At 44.3% G+C, this 19,949-nt stretch overlaps 1 protein-coding gene across 6 annotated transcripts in view; it reads left to right on the plus strand.

Moving 5' to 3' along the window:
* The window catches only part of ARID5B (AT-rich interaction domain 5B), a 142,804-nt gene that overhangs the window by 11,151 nt on the left and 111,704 nt on the right, over nt 1-19,949 (plus strand). For 5 of the 6 annotated variants that reach the window (XM_015866230.2, XM_015866226.2, XM_015866228.2 and 2 more), the window contains 4 exons: nt 1,924-2,018; nt 9,959-10,061; nt 15,303-15,452; nt 17,285-17,416. The gene's annotated coding sequence lies outside the window, so the exon portion shown is untranslated. Of the gene's footprint in view, nt 1-781; nt 876-1,923; nt 2,019-9,958; nt 10,062-15,302; nt 15,453-17,284; nt 17,417-19,949 lie in introns of all 6 variants that reach the window. The other variant, XM_015866225.2, reaches the window with a different exon arrangement.

Here is a 19,949-nt window from a genome sequence, read left to right on the forward strand (position 1 = left end):
ACGAAGGGTGAACAAGAGGAACTGAAAACTGATTGTGGTGCAGTAACCCAATGTCAAGTCAGAGCCTGGGAAAGCATCTCTCCCAGGACGCCACAGCAGAAAATGTGGGGATTCACTAGGCATCCTCTGCACTTTTGTTTTGCAGTGTCTTTCTGTGTTGTCCCCTCCCTGTCCATGATCTAAGCTGAGGTAGCAGCACAGAGATGATGGCCATGTGTCTGTCAGCACACAGCCTGATCTCCCATGGGGATTCTCGTAGCTGTGTTAGACAAGGAGATGGAGTGGGCAAGGTGGGGGGACCCAGCAGAGGCTGTAAGAAGGGAGCAGTTAGTAAATTCTTTAGAGTAGTACCCCTAACCCAGTCAGAAGAGAAAAAACAGTGAAAGATGTGTAGGTGTCTGCCAGTAAAGCAGTAAAGCAGTCTCCAGTTGAGTCCTCCTTTGTTCTGGAAATAAAATGTATTCTTGGGAGTTGAGACATTTGCAGCAAAGACCCTGCTCAGACCCCAGCCAGAGTAATGCAGAAGCTCCATAACTGATTTGTTGATTGGATTGGAAGAGAACATATTATTTAGAAAGCAGCCTTCCTACATGCTGTCCATCCCATCGTATGCAGCACTGCTTATCCTAAATACTCTGTTCTGGTAAGTCAACACATTAAAAAGAAGAAAAGATGCTTTATTAAGAAACAAACAAACAAACAAAAGACACTTTGGTAGAGTGACAGATGAATGTTGTGACAGATTAATACAAACTTTAAAGCCTGAACATTATCTTCCAAGGGAGAAAATCTTCTAAATACAAATTCAAAACAACAACAAATGGCAGAGAAGAATCTCTGACAACGCCTCGCACAGAATCATTTATTAGGCCCCTGTAAGTGATCATTTACATGTAACTTGCATTTCATCTAGTATTCAGCTCTTTCCTTTTATCTTCTGGCTCCATGTGTTTGTGGGGTTTGTGGTCCCTCATCCTGCCTCATCTCCCTGCCTGTACTGAGACAACAGTACGGACTCTTGGGGTTGAAACACAGGGGAGCAGTTCATAGGACGCAGCATTTTCTGGGGTGCACAGAAATACTGGCTTTGTTACACTGCATGACTGTAACTTTTTCAGACATTAGCAGTGGCATCTGGACTAAATACATACACTGTTCACCTATGCTGCTGTTACTAGAGCACCTAAGCAAAGTAATTCAGAATTAGTCCCACAAATCTATAGCATCACTGAAGTTATTGTACTGTAAACTCAGCTTCACATCCTGAATTTCTGCTGAGATATTGCACACCTGAGGTATAAAACCATCTCTTGTCCCACTCCGAGGAGTGACCTGCTCAGGGAAGTTGGCCTGGCTTGAAGGTCATTGAGAATGGTCTCTCATGAGAATGTGGCTTGCCGCTTCTCCAGGCTGTGCTGATACCTCCTGACACATAGGGGCTGTGGGCAGAGGTATAGCACAAGCTTTGGAGATTTCCAAAAATGTAAGTGCTTCCTTCTGCATGTATCCCCCCATGGTGTGTGCCCAGCTGCCCTGCCAGTCTGTACCTCTGATTTCAGTGAGTGACAAGCAAAGGCATTTCAAATTGAAAGGAGGTATTTAAATACTGTCAAGAACAGCAGATAAAATGACCTCAAACAATTTCACATAAAGTCCTTTGTTATTTTCAAAGCACTTTCCCAGCTTGACACCTTTGCTTTTTCATATCCAATATAAAATTCAAAATGTTTTATTCCAATGCAGTCCATGAATATATAATATAAATATATCAAACCTCACACTGCCTTTTTTGTGCTGCTGCTTTGAAAAAGGACCTGAAGTAAACTCAGCATAAAGATCAAGAAAATTATTGAGACAATCCTACTTCTCAAACTTTTGTTCCCCTTTGTCTTGCTCTTGTTGAGAACAACTTCTCTCCAGCAGGTGTGCGTACAGGAGTAAGGAGCTGCCTGGATCCAGAGGGCTGTGAGGACTGCAGCACAGAGCTACCTGTGGATACGTTTGCTGAGCCATTTCAGGTATCACTAGCATTGGGTAGACAGACAGACTGACTTTCCATTACCTCCCCTAAAATCCTATGCTGCCGTCATCTGTGCTGCTCCTTCCCATGGCTACTGTCTTTTACACGCGCTGTTGCTGCCATACAGCAGTTCTTGCCAACTCCTTGCCAAGGCAGAGGTTGCCCTTACACAACCTCCCAAGGAGCAGCTCCTGCTCCACTTTCCTTTGGTCCTTCCAGGCTCTGTATTGCTTCACTGCAACCCTCAAAACCACTTCATCCATTCTTTTTGCTGTTGCTTATGCTGTAAATGTTACTGAAGAGCTTAGATCCACAGTCCTGCTGCTCTCCTGCCTGGTGAATGTGGCATCCTGTGCCACTCGCTATTTTACAAGGCATCTTCTCAGTGCATAGAAATAGTGCAATGATTTCTATGCTGTCCATAACTCGGCACAAGTCGATCCTGTTTGTCAGGGGGAGGGGGGAGAGCTGAACTGAACAAAAGCAGTCCCACCTCTCAGAAGAACATCTGAGCTTGAACAGTATGGAACAACCAGTAAGGGAGGCAGCAGCTGGCAATGCCTCGTGGTTTTCTTGACACCACTTCTCTGGGATACAGCTAAGTAGAAATGGCTGTAATGGTAATAGACCTAGAAGGCTGGTATCTAATTTCTGCTTTCTTTTCTGCTAATTGCAGTGATTAAATGACTTTGAAATTACCTCAGAGTAACTGAGTACAGGTTTGGGGCCTGTGTGTACACAGAAATTGAAGTAAATCAGTTTGGAGATGTTTGGAATAGGCATAGCTGGCAGCATGTGGTGGAGCGCATAGTTGGATGAATTTGCATCTTATTGAGTGTGTAAGAAAAAGTCTTAAGTTGTGACTGGGAGAAGTCAAGCCAGGAACAATAAGCTTGTCTGGAGAATTCTGGTATTAGAAACTAAAGTATATGGAACCCTGTCCAAGGTAAATATTGACGTGACTCAAGATGAACTAGTAAAACATCTAATGAAGCTGAAAATAAGGCATCTGGGATAGATGTTTATTGTTAAGAATGAAACGTTTGAGCAAAAGTAGCATAGTGATGGTGGAGGTTATTCATAGGGAAGTCAAGCTGGGGAAACAGCATCTTCTGAAAGAAACTGACTCCAGTTATTTGTGAAACATGGAAAAAATTAGAATTGTAACAGAGCTAAAAATGTCAGTGAACAGCAAACGGTCATTATAGACTTTCAGAGTGGATTTTGGAGACTGAATCATACCAAGGGACAAATTACTCAGGTGTCCAGAATAACTCTATTGACTTTGACGGATTTCTCTGTGTTTGCCTTTGTGTAATTGAGAGTTTACTCCCTTATGCCATATGAGGACTGAATATTAAGAGACTTTGAGAAAAAAATACTGACTTTCATTCATTCCAGTGTAATTCTTTTGATGATAGAGAATAAGTCACATTAACTTCTTGAGGCATTTCAGGAACATATTAGGAGCTTTTCCCTTTTGTGAAGTGGGAAAAAGCCTTGCACGATGCTGGGAAAATAATCAGAAAAGCTCCATTAAACTGGAAATGGGAATAAATTGTGCTGCTGTAGAGAAGTCTTACTCACATGTAAGTCTACGGTGTTATCGGAATGCTCTATTGTAAAATGCACTGAGCCAGGTTGTGGTGAGCCAACATTACCTTCATGTGTTTACTCATGGCAGAGATACTGAGGAAGAGATACCAGAAATTGAAACTGTTTGCTTAGGAGTGTTCTGTAACCCAGCTTTATTCTACCTCAGCAATGGAAGGCTAATGCATCAGTGCTGATAACATAGAAAAGATACATTTGATCTGTTCACGTGCAGCATGCCTATAGTTGTAGTGGTACTGGTACGTTATATGTATACAGCAATTCAGTAAGCCATCCGGTGATTATGAACATGCAGCTGTTGTCTCTAAGGTGGCTTAGAACTGCAATACATAGACACCATATATCCTTCCCAAAGGCACAGGATCGTGGGGCAGGAGGAACAGAGGCAGGACAGGAGGAGCAGCAAGAGATGCCCAGGGAAGGCTGTGATAAGGAGAGCTGCTGTAGCAGCAATTGTAGCAGGTGGCTCTGCTCCACCTCTCAACGCCTTTATGCTAGGAAGAGGCATGTGCTGAGTTCTCTTTTTCCTCCGAATCATCTTTTGGAAAGCTGAGGTCCAAAACAAATTAAGACTTCAGACCTCAGCTTCTTGGACTAGATTTAGAAAATCTACAGACAACCCATCCACTTCCTTCATCTCCTGTTTATTGATAAGGTTTCCTTTGGCCAGTCTTGCTTTTGTGGCTGTGATCAAATCACAATTACCGGTAGATTTTATTACTAACATAAACAAATAGCAAGTTATGTTGTTATTCTCCTGAGCTTCAAAGCTGAAGCTGGGCTTAGCATCAGTAGAATCTACCGGTACTGAAGTGCAATTGAAATACAAAGGGGATGTTGGTAATACGAAACATATGTTGCTTATGTAGAGCACCAGTTAAATGCTCTCTGCAGAGTACCTCAGTATGTTGAACAACCAGCAACCTCAGACAAAATTATACTAGAATCTCAAGTGCTTTGAGATTCTACACGACAGAGCAGTGACATCCAAAGGGTGTTTCTTCCCATCACTGCGTGCACCAGAGGGGGATGTTGAGACAAGTGGCAGATATGTGCAGGACTGTTGGCTTTGCTCTCTGAAACTGATGTTCAGCAAAGGTCTACTCCAGGCATAGCAAGAAGGATTTTATTGAGATAAACATAGTTTAAAAGCAAATAAAGGCCTTTTTGGGTTTTTTGTTTTTGTTTTTTTTTTTTTTTTGTTATTTCCCCCCATCATTTTATAGGTCTTTTTGCTCATTGCTGATGAGCTCACTATCAGAAACACAGAGCTGCTGTCTAAAAGATGTGTACCAAACCAGATACGTGCAATGCCTTAGTAGTGGTAGAATGAGATTTTTCACTCTGATTCTTCCCCTTTAAAAGCCAGCCAATATAATTGTTTTGTCATTATAACATTTGGCGTTATTCCCATATGTACAGATTGCAACATCTGCAAGTTTTAAAAATTAATATAAAGCTCCATAATTGTGTAAGCCTTCCTCATTTTAATGGTCCTCAACAAGTAAGTTTGCTTTGATGCAAACCAAGATGTTACCAGGTGATATGACGCCCTGCTTGGACCAAGCAACCGGTGAGTGGGGCCGGTGTGCTCATGTCCATGTAGCTGTTATTGTCACTGCAGCACGTGCTCTGGAAGTAGAGAGGCTGTAGTGCAAAGTTCTGCTCCCCAGCACCTGAGCTGGCAGCTCTCATGCAGAAGTTTTTGGTACTGGAGAGCATCAGCATAACTGGTGTTAAGGCAAACAAGAACAAAAGGTTTGGCCATACAAAGATACTACAAAAGTAATCACTGCTGGTGTGTTCCAAGGAGGAAATCAGCGATCTTGTGTTCTCTTTTTTCTTGAATTCCTGTATTTCTAAGCTTGGCTTCATTTTCTTTCATTTGAGAGGTTTGAAAAGAACCCCATCTGTGGATCTGTACTTGACTTTGCATGAATCTTGCTGAAACACACAGAAGGACCCAGTAAATGTGGATGCAGAGGTGTGGCAAACATGGCTCAGCACTTCCAGGCTTATTGAAACAATGGTTCCTTGCTTGTTTTTCTAAACAAAGGCAAAGTGAAAAAAAGCTGTGAGCAGAGCCATCAAACCTTGCTACCATCAAAACATGCTGTCACCAAGCATCCGGCAAGCAGTTTGAGAAATGTTTCTGCCTTTCCTACTTGCTTATAAAGCCTTTCTGACTGCAGCATACTTAAGAAAAAGGGAAGCAGAAGAAAATTCAGGCCCTACATGTCACGTGTTCAGTAATGGAGGACTGGAGCAGCAAGAGACAGGTGCTTTTCCAAGCAGAATGAAAGATCTGAGCAGCTGATTCATGGTGAAGCAGAATGCTTTCAGCTGGGAAGGTTTACTGTAGCTAAACCTCCTGCCATCCCTCTCACTGATAGCTCAGATGAATCAGCATCTTGCTATTTTTATCTTAGCTGTACCAATAGAGTTTGTAATATTGTTCTGTCAGAGCTATTTATACATCATCACATGCCTGACTACTCCAGGCTGTGCTTTTTTTTCCCAGTCTTAGATGATGTCATTGTGAAGTAGGCATTTGTATTGAACAAAAGCTTTCTTCAGAATAGCAACAACTAAACCTTATGGCAGAGTACAACACTAGGAGCCATTGAAATATACTGGGATAAGCTCCCCAGTTTAAGGCAACCCTGAGATGAGGCTTTGGTGCTTCCTGGGGATGGGCTTGTGGGGAAGTCCTACAGCTCTCAGTGCCCACCTGGCCTTTGAAACAGAGGGGTATTGGGAGCGGAGTGCTCTGGAGCTTGGGAGTGCTCTGTGGGAGGACTTGCTAATGGTGTCGTTATTCATGGGGGGAAGAAAGGAAAGCAAGCTCCTCCGAGAAGATTTCCTACTGAAGCTATTCCTCATCTTTTCAGTTATTCACAAACAGAGAAAGAGTTCCTCATCTCTCTTCTCCTGCTTGAAGATGCACATCCACCTTAAGCATTTCTGCCCTCTGGTGAGATTTTCACAAGGGGTCAGTGCAGGCTTGGCCTGCTCTGAAGCTTACAGCCTTGCTATATGTGTCCTTCGGAAGCTTTTTTTCCCCCACTTTTAGATGATGTCATCATGAAGCAGGCATTGTAAGAAGCAGTGGAAGATCTACAAATGATTTGCAAAGGAAAAATTTGACATCCTTAGTTGGTTGCCTTTTTGTTTGCAATGTTCCAGTGAGCCTGAAATTGTTTACTCTGTCCCTATCCCCTAGTTCATCAAATGCATTTCCAGCTGTTTGTCATCATTCCAGAAGGCCAGCAACATGTCAACATCAACAGCTGTGTTCTTCTGATCTGCTACTTGTATCTGAGCTCTGACTTGTAACAGCTGAATCAGTGCAGCTCAGGCGAAACGTACATTGCCTTTTCCTAGAAGTTGTTCCCCAAGAGCTCTGTATGTCCTCCAGCCAAGCCACGACAAACATATCACTGGGTCACAGTTGGAGGCAAAGGAAACAAAGTGTTACCTTCCCCCCACTCCCCCGTTTGTGGTATGATGATGCTAACGAGGCAATTTATTTCAGAACTATTGAATGGTCAAGCACAATTGCCACTACCCCTGAGATGGAGCCGGAGCGATATTACGCTGTGGTTATCGGCCCTCCTTGATTTGCAATCCTCATTGGAAAACAGAAGCTCAGACTCAATGGTGGAAAGCCAAGGCCTACTGTCAGCAAGGCTGGGTTGTTCTCAGAGTGCCGTCACAGACTGTCCTTGTGTTCCACAAGCACACAGGGACTGGCCTCTCCCAGTCAGGAGAGCTCTGGGAAAAGCAGCTAAGTGACCTCTGCACCACGAGTAGTGGACACTGCTAGGTTGGGAATGGTCCTTCCAAGTACTCAGGTGCTTTAAGCTCCTTAACAGTTCCTTTCCATGGTCTCCTTCCAAAGTCTGGCTCTGCAGAAAACACATCAGCATCTGATAAAGGCTCAAAACAGAAACAGGATGGTATAAATAGAAATTAAGTAAATTAGGAAGAGGTGCCAAAGCAGTGAAGCTCTAATGATAGCAGTGGCTGTATGTGCACGTGCGATGCAGCTTCCAGCACTCACCAGTGCCAGGCTGCCAGGCAGTATTCTTAGAAACATATGCATCTGCTGTGTCACTGGCACTGCTCAGCCTTGGACAGGCTTCTGCACCTTCTTGCAGGCTCTTCAGGAAGCTTTGGTTCATGCAGAGTTTGTGCCAGAGCTCACACGATGCCCAGCCAGGCCTGCAGCATCCTCACTGTGCCCAGGTACAGCTGGTCAGCACAGACAGCGATTCCCCTCCAGCCAGATCTTGTGGAAATTGGGGTCTACCTCCGTTGTCAGTTCAGCCAGAATACTGTATGTTTTGTTTCTCTCCTGAACCAGACAAAGCTTAGGCCAAATTCCCAGCTGGTAAAAATCAACATGAGTAAGGTGAAGTAATTTGTACCACCTGATGGTCTTTGTTAGAGCCAAAGCTGGAGAGACAGAGCACGGCATTTGCTGCTTATTCATTATTGATGCTGTTTTTCCATAAGGCCATTGATCATAAGTGAACAGGAGATAAATGGGTGAGAGCCATTCCCTGTAAGCAGCATAACAGTGGTGGGCTCCAGGTTGAGAACCTTCCTGAAATGGTAGGTGGTTTTATGCTGGCTCTGCCCAGATAGCCCTGAGCCTCTTGCTCTGGCTCCAGCTCTCTCTTTACCTGGGAAAACAGCCTGCAGCCAGCAAGGGAGCAGCTTTGCCCTGGAGCCATGCTGGAAATCACCCATTCTGCCCTCTGTGAGTCTAGTTTTTCCACTTCCAGTTCTCCTCATCTTGCAAATTAGGACCTGCTTAGCTTGAGAATGATCAACATTTTAGAAGATCTTTGACACAAGAAAAGGCTAAGGTTCAGTAGGCATAGTGGTGATGGGTTGATGGTTGGACTAGATGATCTTAGAGGTCTTTTCCTACCTTAATGATTCTATGATATGGAGTCAGGGGAAGGGGAATGAACCAACATGTTGCTACTGGACTGTTAAGCTTATGCATATATTTTGGCACCTGTACTTTAGAGGGAGGAAATCTAGAGAGGGAGATTTAGTGGGTCTTTGTGTGATACTGCCCTGCTTGTGTCTATGCTGATTCTGTTCATAGAATCATAGAATTGTTTGGGTTGGAAGGGACCTTTAAGATCATCTAGTTTCAATCCCCTGCTATAGGCAGGGGCACCTCCCACTAGATTACCTCATCCTGAATGTTTGTTGCTTTCTGCTCTGTGCTGATGCCCCTCCTTGCCCTTGTGGGTACATGACAGAGGAACTCTGAGGCAAGGGAGAGAAAATATCTGCTCTTCTCTGAAGAGCTGTTGCTCTCCTGAAATACAGGGCAGCAGCCAAGTATGAGCACAGCAAAAACAAATATCTTATTTGATACCACAAAACATGATGAAACTCTGGAGCAGTGTTTTAGGGAAAGATCATTTCTCCAGTTAAACCAACCAATGCACTCCAAAAAGATGTGGGCAAGCTTTTAGGCACGTGGTGCTGTGTAATCAAATGGGCCCCCTGAATGAATGGGCCTAGGGTAAGGGAAGCAAAAGTAAAAGCAGCCATCTGTCAGCAAGCTAATTGGGAGCCTCAGGTCTCAACCACTAAATGTTTCTGCACAAAACAGAGATAACAGTAGAAATCCCTGGGAATGGGCACAGCTCAGTGCAATGGGACTGACTGCATATGCTCCCCTAACATGCTTCTGTGGCAGATGAGGTGCTGCTGTGTGCACCAGCAGGTATTTCTTTCATAAGAACCACTGTCTTCTTGTAGCGTGGCAGCAGAAACTGTACCTGTGTCAGGAAAGAGACTTGGGACAGGTTCACATTGGCTGCATCTGCTGCCTTTGCAGGAGAGCCTAGATGCAAAGCCTGCAGTAGGGATGAGGCAGCTGAACTGGAGCTGCTGGAGTTGTGAAGATGGGATGCTCACATTACTCGAGGTGTTACCTCTACAGGTGGTACCTGAACATTATAAATATCTGTGTAACATGCATAATGGTTGATTTCGTAGTCACTCCACACATTGGAAACATCATTAATGCAGTGCTGTTGACAGGAGTTAGTCTAAATTAAAGGCAGGAAATTCCAAGTTACTGTTCTTATGGAAACTGTGACAACTGAATTATATGGGCTTGTTAAGGAACTAAAGATAACCCCATTCAGAATAGATAAAAACATTATGTATGTGCAAGGAAACTGAATTACAATTGTAGTGAGAGCAATAAGTCTGAATATCTTGACTGTTGTATGCAATAAATGGGAGTTCCACTATGCTGTTACATTAATTTGGCACTTTTTTATTTAGGGACAAATCTTGACATTCTTCACCTTAAAACTCCACTGGCACTCGTGAAGAGTTTGAAATCCAGAAGGATCCAGGCGTGGAGCTGCATGCTTGGTTCATACAGGTAGGATGAACTTGATTTTTGTCATGGTCTATTGGCAGACATTCCTATAGAATGCATTGTGAGTTTTCTTCAGATTGAGCAGGAGAAGTATATATAAGTACAACTTATAAGTGTCAGCACTGGGATTCATTTATTGCCAATCATAGTTTATTTTTCTGGGACAAAAACCATGGCAGGATTCTGGAATATAAGAGCATTCTGGCAATGTCCATGGCACAACCTCAAGGGTTGAATATCTTTTCCCACCACAGCATGTGCATGCTCACAGCTAGGTGCTCACGGGCTGTGAACAGCTTCCCTGCAGCTCTTGGGATGCCCACTGGAATGAAAGCCCCCAGCGTATCTCGCTGCCATCAGCTGTGCTGCACCATTGCAGCTCCCATGCAGTTGGGTTGGTGGAGAATCTAGCGGGGGGGTTCTTTGGCCTGAGGAGAGCATCCCCAGATGGTTTCGCTTTTACATTCCTTTGGAGACCACTGGAAAACCCAGTGAGGTTTGATGTCTGCTACTCCTGCCCAATGTCTATCCCAAATGAACATCCTAGCAGCTGCTAACCCTGCTTGATGCAGACCTGATGTCAGGATGCTGTTTTTCAAATAGTTACTGAAGAACCATCAGCTGAAATACAATTTTATCAGGTGTTCTTACTCTTAATCTGGAGGATCAGTTGCTCAGTTGGGCTTCTGCTCTGGGTTAGGCCTCAGCTCTGGCAGAAGATGGTGGTTGGATTTTCAATGGTGGCTACAGAAGTTTTTCTGCAATTTTATTGCAACACCACTTCTTTACCACTAGTTCTGCTCTTCCAAGACAGTAACCATTCCAAGTTTTGTTGCCATAATGTTACATGCGTGGAAGTTGAGACATTTTGCTTCTGCTTGGTTTTAATCAGGCTCACTTGAAATGTCATATTTAAATGAGCAAGACTCGAGTAAATCTCATCCGTAGGCTGTCAGCAGTCGCTGCGCACAGAGCTTGGCACAAGGCACCTGGGACTACCTGAGATCCCTAATTGCCACCCATAAATATCAAAATATCAGCATGCTCACAGAAGGTGGATGCAAAGGACAGAAAGTAGTTTTACTCTGTGCTGTAGTATGATTCATGCTTTTAAGATCAAGATTAAAAGTCCCTGTTAGATTCCAAACTATGATTTTATTTTCATTTACATCAAAGGATTTAAGAGCCTTCAAAAGGCAGCGTTTTAAAAATAACTTAAAACATACCGTCTGGCAACACGAGCCTCGCTCAGCACAGAAGCAGCCAGGCTCTCCTCATATAAATCAAATAAGTGAAAAATCAGAATTAAAGAGATACCTTGTCCTGAATTTAACTCTGACAGCTTCTATCGTATAGTTTAAGGAAAAACACTTCATGAAGCACGTGCCCTTGCAGCCAGGACGCAGCCCTGGTGATAAGCCCAATGTATCAGTGAAACTGTGCTCCATGAACGCCTGTGCAAAGGTTGAGAGCCCTGATTTGAATTTTTGGGCTTGTTTGTGTTTCAAAAGCAAAGCCACTGAACTGCATCTTGAAAAACACTCCAGCGCAGGCTTCCTCCAAACACAGCCAAGGTTTGATCAAAAGGTTCTCAGGTCTGCAGCCCTTCTGACAAACCTGATGAATGTTTGCGCTTGCAAAGTAAACCCCAAACCAAGGCAATTTGCATGGGCTCGCCGTGGAGATTTCTTTTTTCCAGCTCTTGCCAAAATCCCATCTCTGTCCTGGGACTCGGCTTTGGCGGCCGGCATTCTACTATTTGTATTGATATACCTGCCAGCAGGCACAAAAAACAAATACCTACACCCAGACAAAATATCTGCCTGTGTTTGTAAAGCCCCAAATAAGAAGCCACGTTGTGTTTTGGTTTGATGGCAATGCCCGTCTGTATGGATCAGGCCACACAGTGTTTGCCTGTCCAAAACACTGAGATAATCCCTTCTGCATGGAGAAATATGTTTTAATTACAGAGCAATAAATACGTTGCCTCTTTTTGCTGGGTGCGTTTTCTATCAGCGGACAAAAGCTGACATTCGTTTTGCTGATAGCCTGATGTTCCCCCACTGCCGCTGCCGAATTTCCCTTGCCCAAGGAAATTGAAAGGATCAGAGCACATCTGATGTTCCATTAATTTAAAGCGGCTGCCAGGACTTGCATATTGTAGCAGCTTTAAAGTGATTGAATTTGGATTATTTCAAACTCTGCAAAGTCCTGCCTCGCCCGGCTGAGGCATATCGAGTGACAACATAAAATATGAGCCCGGCTGAGGGATAGCTGTGAGCACACACGTCCTCCCTGCACACGCAGCCCTGCAACAGGCGGATTGGAGGTGATGGAACATGCAGCACTGGGACAGTTGCGGTCACTCTGCGGCAGCACTGCAGCGAGGTGGGGACACCTGGTGTACAGCACCGAGGGGACACGGGCCGGGGCTGTGCCAGGTGCAGTGCCTTTGGGACTGGAGGCCACGCAGTGCCGCGCGTACCTTGAGAAGGGAGTATGGGAGCTCAGCTCCAAAGGAAATGTCGGGGCTGCCAAGGCCCGATTAGTCATAAACCCGCAGCATTATCGCCATCCATCACTGCCCTGCTTTCAATGACCATGCAGAAGGAGAGCCTTCTAAGTGTTGGGGTGGCTGCAGCTGTCAGAGCTGTGGGGCACCCAAATGCAGGACAGCGCTCGGTGTGCCTTGGTCGAACCCTGCCCGAAAAACCCGAAAAATCATCTGAATGAATCACAAAACATATGTTATGTTTTGCTGTAAAAGCCATGGAGTTTGTGCAGCGCTCCATTATGGGGACTGCTCGGCTTTTCATGCATTCCTAAATTACCATGTAATCTAAAACCTTGTTTTCAGCTGCTCTATATTGGAAAGTCCCTCGCAATAATCAAGATGATTACAGACTGGTGCGGAGAACAAAACGTGTTTGTGTTATTGCAAACACAAATGCAGTTTATCACAAATTTTACCTTTTCGAGGGAAAAATAAAGATAATAATAAACTCTTTTTCCCTTGCTGGAAATATTTTAAGCGTGGAATTAATTTTGGCTGCTCCGCAACTTAAAAGCACATGGATACTCGGTGTAAAAATATGCTCCTTTCCTGTAGGGACTTGACTCTAATTGGTGTGCCAAAACTATCTCACAGAGATTTCATTGTCTTATCTACTTACATCATCTTAATGCGATTTTATTTTACTTTGTCAAAGTCATATTAATGTAAATGTGTTCTTGATAGCAAACAGAGTTCTTTTTTATGCTAAACGGGATTCAGCTGCCTCCAATAAAACAGCTTGCAATCCATTAGGCTATAACTGTAATATAGTTATTTTGTTTCCCAAATAAAGACCGTGTCAGAAAGCCGTATGAGGATTTTTGTCTTGTTTTTCCACAATAATTGCTTGGGTGGGGTCACATTCTGATCTTTAAATGAATGGTATCGCTTGGAACAAACACTTCATATATCTTTTATCTTCCCCTTGCAATACAGTTCTGAGTTTTCTTTGAAAATGCAAAGCTACTTTTCCAGATAAGTCATCAAAATGTTTCCAAAGTATTTTAACTGCCAGATTAACTATATCTTGAATACAAAGATAGATGGCTTACATTCTTTATGCAGAAATCCTGCCAATGCATAGCAACTAGCTACAAATTAATTTCTTTTGCAACAGAGAAGGAAAGAAAAAAAAAACTGCTTTGCTATGCAAAGCTCAAAAAGGTAAATAGATATTTAAAAAGAAAATAAGGTTACTCATTCTGAAAGGGTAATCTGTAAGCAAAGAACAGAGGATTAAACATACACTTGCTCTCTTTACAGAGTCTGTGTTCCAGCCTTCTCTTAATGTATTCAGCTAATTAAGGATTGCAGTGACCTTGTGGCAGATTTTGAAATCTAGGATATTTTTTTATTTTATTTTATTTTTTTAATGCTGCCTCCCCCACGGAGCTGAATACAATCTGGTTCGGGTCAAAGTCTGTTTATGTCAGCAATGTTCGTACTACACAACTAAAATGTTTTAATGCATTTATCAACTGGAAAATATTGCAAACATTTCATTTCCTTTGATACAGACACAAAAAACCCTCTGCCTTCATTGCAAATTCTTGTTCGTATGAATCACTCTGAGTAATATTTGCTTTAACTTTCGTGTGGTTCTACAAACAGCCTTTATATGGCTGGACTTCAAAGCTGGTAGAAATAAAGGTTAGAAATGTGATAGGAGCAATCTATTATTAGGCATGAAACATTAAACCACTTTTAGTTATAAGCCTTAAAACCTGAATAATCTGGGTTTGTAACTTGCTGCATATTTATTGTGCTTGCAGTTACTTCGGTCGTGCAGCGTGGAGGGGCTGTTTTCAACAGAAATATTTTCCATAGGAGTACGAACCACAATTGGGTTTAATTTTTCCTAATATTTAATTTAGAGAAACTGCAGTATTATAACAGACTTCTCAGATGTCAGGGCTGAAATAGCCTGCTCGCTGTTTCTTGCAGTGTAAAATTAATCTCTTGCAGCACGCTGACCCGAAAGGCAGGTTTTAGGAAAATAGGCACGGGGCGGGGGGAGGGGGATGGGAAGAAAGATAAAATCTCGTTCTTCAAATAGCAGGGAGGAAAAACATAACACAGAGGAATGTCACAGCCTGCCACTGACATCAAATGACAAAAAAATGACTCAAATGCATGCGTGTGTGAAAAGTTGCTTTGGCCAAGAAAAAAAAGCCAACAACCCCACACCGATGAGCTTTCTCTGTGGCTGCCTACCCAGCAGGAATGTTAATTGTTAAAATCCGTGCCATGGCGTTTCTTGTAAGCAAAAGTTGTGGCTGATGCACATCGTGTTTGCCTCTTCCCTCCCCTTTGTATATTTGCAGCACGAGGAATGTAGTGCTGCTCTGAAAGGAGTCAGATGGCGCGGGCAGATCTCTATAGGTTTAGGGAACTTAAAGTGCTCAGCTCATAGGAGCGGGCAGGAACAAAACTCCACATTGGTAACATTTTGTTCTTGATTGCGTTTGTGTACTAATACAGTAGATTAAAAATAAGTCCGGCAGTCAAAAACGCAGAACAGTTCAAGCCAAACAGGTCAGCCAGAAATAAACTATCATTTGAAATCCAGAATGCAAACTCCTCGTGAGCCTGGGAAAACACAGGGGCCTGGGCCTGGCCTTGCCAGAGCCAGTGGGAATTCTACCATCAGTAACACGAGCATCATTCCTTTTCTCTGTTGGTTTCTTCAGGTCCCGCAGCGCTTGTTGCAGCACCCGCTGCTGTTGGAGGTGCCCCGTGCAGTGGTAGTGGGGCATTCCCACAGCCTGGAAACCAGCCGCAGCTCTCGTCACCACCAGCATCTCAGCCATGTGAGAAACAGGCCCAAGACATCAGGCAAAGTGAGTGCTAGACATTAAGTGTGTGCGTGGGGAAGGCTCCCGCACTTTCCCATCAAGGCCATGGGTTTTTGAAGGATTTGGTGCCCTCCTTCACAGCTGTTTGTGGGGTGGTCCATGGGGGAAGCAAGGGAAAGAGCCCGGGGCGTCACCTGTGCTGGGAGCAAAGGAGGGGTCCCTGCACTTGTAGAGCAATGGACCAGGACCCCCATGGTAACAGCCTCTGGAGGGACCACGCCAGTTACTCGTTGTGCAATGGTGCACTCAAAGGCCATTAGCTATTTATGTTTTGGTTGGTGACAGGGCCGGGCCACACCTACCTATCTCATTTGTGTAAAAAAAGCATCAACAGCACTGTAGACTCCACCTTTCCTTCTCCTGGTCCTGAGCCAGCCTGGTTTAATAGGTTACACTGCAAACACTGGGACTGTGGTACTTTGCAAGGTTGCACATTCACAGGAAGCATATGTGCACAAAGCCATAACGGTTGCAGACTAAGGAGCAACAGCCCTGGCAAGCAACTGTGAGAGATGTTGATATTGCTGGGGAAGGTGAAAACGTAATTGAAACCGTTTATTTGGGGGGCATGCAGGACTGAACGAGGCAATAGTTTCTGAGCAACAAATATCTGTAATTTGCTTGTCCTGGTCTTATACACTTTTAATTTACTCTACAAATTTGGTTAGTTGGAGAACATGTAAACACCAAGAACAGTACGTGGCGATCCATTAAACATTAACTTGCTGTAGACTTAAAAAAAAAAAAAAAAAAATCTGCAAAAAAACTCTCTTCTGTGATATTAAAACCATAAGGGGAGGAGATGCCAGGCTGGTGAATGAAGCCAGCTGACTGCTGAGAAGAGGCTATGATTTGCTCTATAGCTTTGCCGTTTTCCGTAATCTGAGTCACTCAGATATTTTTAGGCACAGTAACAACTTCCATGGTCAAGTAATTTTTCACTTAAATTTTCCTCAAATAATTCCTCCTGGCCCCGAATTCCTTTATTCAGCAAGGCAACATGCTGCCCTCCGCGCCCCGAGGAAGAAGGGGAGCCATGGAGGGCTCTGATGATTTGGAACACATGGTGGAATGAGATAGATCTCAGCATCAGATTGGCAGGATATTTCCCTTTCTTCAAAGGTCTCCAAACCTAGCAAGCTTTTCTTTGATATCTTTCCAAATGGATTTATCAGCATTGGGGCATACATTTGTTTAGATTGTTCCTGTAGGGTGGGACTTTCAAAGGAGGAAAAGAATGCCAAGTGCCAAATTCTCACCAAGTTCTCCGTAAAGATTTCCTTAGTTTCCTTTGAACATCCTAGCTGTGCTCACCATCGCTCTGTGCATCTCTGCTGGAAAGCTGCCCATGGTACCCTACGCAATGTGGGCATGAGGGATACAGGAAAAATTGTGACATTTGAAAACACAGGAGGAAGAACTGGCTCTAGGAGGAGGAAATGCATGAAAACGTGGAGGTTGGATAGGAAACAAGGAGGGAAGTGGAGACCAAATTCCCTGGGCACATCATGTTTCTTTTTTTATCCTCCCTCCCCTTTTTCTCATGTTTTCTGCTCTCAGTGCTTTCCTATTGCATTTTCTGACATTAAGCCCTATGCTATCTTTTAGAACCACCATTGGGGTACTTGTGATGCCATAAAAACAACAACAACAAAAAAGGAATAGAGGCAGAAGATAGCAGGAACTAATTCACTGGGACAGTCGGTTGGTTTCTTTAGTTGGTTTCCTTTAGTATGAGACCAGAGCATCTGGCCACAGAGATGTCCACTGGCTGACAGACACTGCCTGATTCTGCTGTTGTTTTACTTTGATTTCAGTGTCCTTACAGAGCATCTGAGCATGTCCATACTCCTGGCACTTTTGAACATGAAACTGCAGGTGTGCTGCTTCCTCCTTGGAAACACTACCTGAGACCACGGGGTCTATCCCAGATGTGTCTAAAGTAAGAGGTGAGTGTACGCTGTGTACTGAGAGTATGGACAGAATCTCATCTCCAGAGCAAACTTGAGTCATGCTCTGGGCTTGAGGTGCATTGGTGTGAGGCATAAGTCTAGTCTTCTTCTAGGCTCCTAGAGAGAAAATGATGGTCAGTGTGTTAGGGGGAGGCTGCAAGGAGGTTAGAGGTTTGGCAACTGGCCATCCTGTGTACTTTACATAAAGTGGTATTTAAGACCTCATTTAATTTAATGCACTACCTGAGAAGAAAGGAAATGATGTATAGGGGTCTGCGTGGAAACATCTGGACTAGTAGGTACCAAATAACACATACTGATAGCCAACCAAGGGCTGCCAGAGCTGCTTGTCCTCCTGCTCCGGGGAAAGGGCCTGCTGAGCGCTGCCTGGAATTTTTTATTTTGTGGTTAAGGAGATAGAGAGGTGACTTTGGATACGTTATAGGTGTGTTAATGATGTGTGAGCTACAGCAGGATTCATGGGTCCTCTTGTTTGTTCACACACTGAGAAGATCCCTGTTCTTTAATAGCACATTTGCAGTCGTGCACCTTGCTGCCTTTTAAAACAGTAGGTGCCCAGAGATTGCTGAAAGCCATCGTGTGTCTTAAATCTGCTTTCTCCTGACTGCCTCTTGGTTTCCAGAGGGAATTTAAGATGTTGATTTTGTCCCCACATCCCCATGGGTTGGTCTTGGCAAATAAAAGTAGTTTCAGGTTGGCCTCATGTGTTGCACTGAGTAATCCTCAGCACGTCCCTTCTCATCTCACATGGATCCAAGGATTAGACGCTGGCTCCCTGATTCAGAGGGGCTGGGCAGAGACCTGCCTGGTGCTGTTGAGAGAGGGAGGGGAGAGCAGGAATAATGCTGGGGCAGGGGCACAGAGGCCTGAGTCCCTCATGGAGAGCAAGGGGGCAAAAGGGGAAGCATGGGGGGAGTTCTGAGAGAGTCCCCAGCTTTTCACCAGAGATGCTGGGCAGGGCCGCACGTGGCCTAGGAGGTCCTCAGAACTTGGCACAGGATTTGTGTTTTGGAAGGCGCTTTGTTAGGCACCCCTCAGGTGTAGGATCTTGGAAATGAGTTTCTTCTTGATTTATTGCATTCATCTACCAAGAATAACAGACAGGGACCTTTCTGATGTGTTCTGGAGTTGTACTAAAACATGCAAGTCTGAAAGGCCCTTTGCCATGCACAATCAAATCAGCATTGCAAATCTCTCTGAACATGGCACACTGGCACTGGGCTCCAGATTGCATGTAGCGCATTTGCGGTTTGATGGTCTTCATTCAAAATGTTGGCTGAAGATTTTTTATCTTTAGATTTATTTTTACGGTTTATGGTCGAAAGATTTCAGCTCTGGGCAGTCCTTCCCATGGCTTTTAGCAGCAAACGCTTGCCGTTGTGTTTCACATAATTAAACAGCCAACAATACTTAATGAAGAAATAAATAACATCAATAAAGTAGTAAATAATTATATGCAGGCAAACACCGAAGACATTATCCATCAGGCAACAGCTGTGAGCATTAGTTTTGATTAATCAATAATGTTATACAATAGGAGGAGGAATGCTGGCCAGACCTCTGGGGGAATCACCTACGCTTTTCTGAACAGCGAGCTTTGTTATTTTAAGCAGAACTTTCAGCAGAATCCTTAATTAAATGTAACAGCCAAGAGCTCCTCCATCAGCAATATGCCCTGCTTTTCAAAGCATACCGAGCAGCAGGAGTTTAACCAAGACCGAATTGAGGCCTTGCCTGTAGTTGGGAGAGGTCTCCTGATAGGCTTGTGTCAAGGGAGAAGCTCATGGCACCGCTGTGATGAGGGAACACGCCGGAGGTGAGTGCTCACAGCTCAGGGTGAGCTGCCCAGCAGAGGAGCACCTCTACTGCCTGTGAGAATGACTGAGTGCTGCTGCTTCCTAAGGGCAGGGCCTTCCTCCCCTGGGCACGGCTGGCCACTGTGGAGCCCTCATCCCAGGCTGGGTCATTCTGAGAGTGAGCAAGCATTCAGTATTTTCTTTCAAAATGTCAATGGGGTGAAATTTTGCACCCATGCTGCCACTCCATTGGAGCCAAGAATGGGTGGGCTCCTTCTGAAGTCAGAAGGTCATAGAATCATAAACGCCTGGTTTTTCTTTGGCCAGACATCCTGCATCACGCTTACAGGGGACATGGATGTCCTTCTGGGCATGTTCCTCCTCCCAAGCCTCCAGCACCGAGCCCATCAGTTCTACAGCACCGCCAGCTCAGCACACAGCACTGAGAGTTTTGCTTAGAGGTTCCAATCCCACCAGTCAGTATGACTGTGATTTCCCCCTCCCACCCTTAAACACATGAAGAGCTTAAAAAAATGCAAAGCTTTCTGAAAGACTGATCAAGGCATTAGATCTCAGCACAGATAACAGGCACAAGATTTTATAGCCCTTAACCCATAAAAAAGAAAAAGAAGGGACAGGAAGGATTTCTGGTGTGTCAGGAACACGCTTCCTGAGCCTGTGCTCACATCTTGTTGGCTTCTTCCTTATGAAGC

The sequence above is a fragment of the Coturnix japonica genome, chromosome 6 (assembly GCF_001577835.2).
Source record: "Coturnix japonica isolate 7356 chromosome 6, Coturnix japonica 2.1, whole genome shotgun sequence".
NCBI classification, from domain to species: Eukaryota; Metazoa; Chordata; class Aves; order Galliformes; family Phasianidae; genus Coturnix; species Coturnix japonica.